Below are 1,078 nucleotides of genomic sequence, written 5' to 3' on the forward strand. Positions count from 1 at the left end.
AACTCCCTAGTTAGCTTTATAAAACTTTTGTGATCTGCTATTTCTTTAGTCTAATCTCTCACCACTATGCTTTGCTCTTTATACTTCTATAATAACAAACTACTTGTATTCCAACTCCAGACACAGCTATTTTATACCTCATATATCTTTGATCATGCTAATGCCTGTCTAGAATTCCTTTCGTCTTCAAATTTTAATTATTTCCTAGTGATTTTTCAAAATATACCCCCACCCTTGAGAAGTCCTGGAATAGGTGACATCTGAGCTAATTCTCTTCCTCCATGTATATTTCTGTTACAGTAACCATTAAATCAAAAGTATTTACTTATTTTTCTCTCTCATTAGACTAAAAATACTTTGAGAGCAAGGGTCATTGTCTTATTTTTTTCTTCTGTTTTTGAAAGCACAATAATTAGCATATAGTAGACCCTCACTACATATTTGTTGAGTTGAAGTATCTTATTTTGAACCTTCACTTGACCTTTCAGCATGCTAAATCCTTATTCTCCATTCATTTTCTTTCTTCATTTAATGTAAAATATTTTTCTTCCTTCTGTTGTAGTATCTAAGTGTTTCATCTTTTGATTACATTGGATCTAACAGCTGGTTGTTAGTATAAGTGATAAACTCTCATCATATTGTCTAGTGGAACTGACCAGGATAGAGACAGGCTAGCTTTGTTGGATAGTGTATGTGACCAGTGTTAGCCAGTAGTGATTCTGACTTGTTGTTTGTTCAGTGTGCCTGCATCAAGTAGTCATGCTTTCTTTGTCAAATAATGGATCTTGTTTAGTTTTTGAACTGCTCTCATTAAGCTTGAACGTAACCATTTATTTTTTAATTTAATTACATTTTATTTAATTAGCTTATTATTGTTTTAAATTTATATATTTATTATTTAATTTAACCATTATTATTGACCTTTTAAAAACTTACTTCATTCTAATCTAAATGTTTATATATGGATGATAGGCTGCAAACATTCATTTGGTAGAATAGTGAATTCTATTGTTCTGTGTACTCATTTTAAAATATTTTCCCCAAAATAACTAGACTTAGAAGTCGTCTTTTTTTTTTT

The 1,078-nt window shown here is 30.2% G+C and overlaps 1 protein-coding gene across 3 annotated transcripts in view; it reads left to right on the forward strand.

Moving 5' to 3' along the window:
• The window catches only part of ARMH3 (armadillo-like helical domain containing 3), a 77,390-nt gene that overhangs the window by 17,504 nt on the left and 58,808 nt on the right, over positions 1-1,078 (forward strand). The window lies entirely within an intron of this gene.

This window comes from Pteropus alecto, unplaced genomic scaffold, assembly GCF_000325575.1.
Source record: "Pteropus alecto unplaced genomic scaffold, ASM32557v1 scaffold177, whole genome shotgun sequence".
NCBI classification, from domain to species: Eukaryota; Metazoa; Chordata; class Mammalia; order Chiroptera; family Pteropodidae; genus Pteropus; species Pteropus alecto.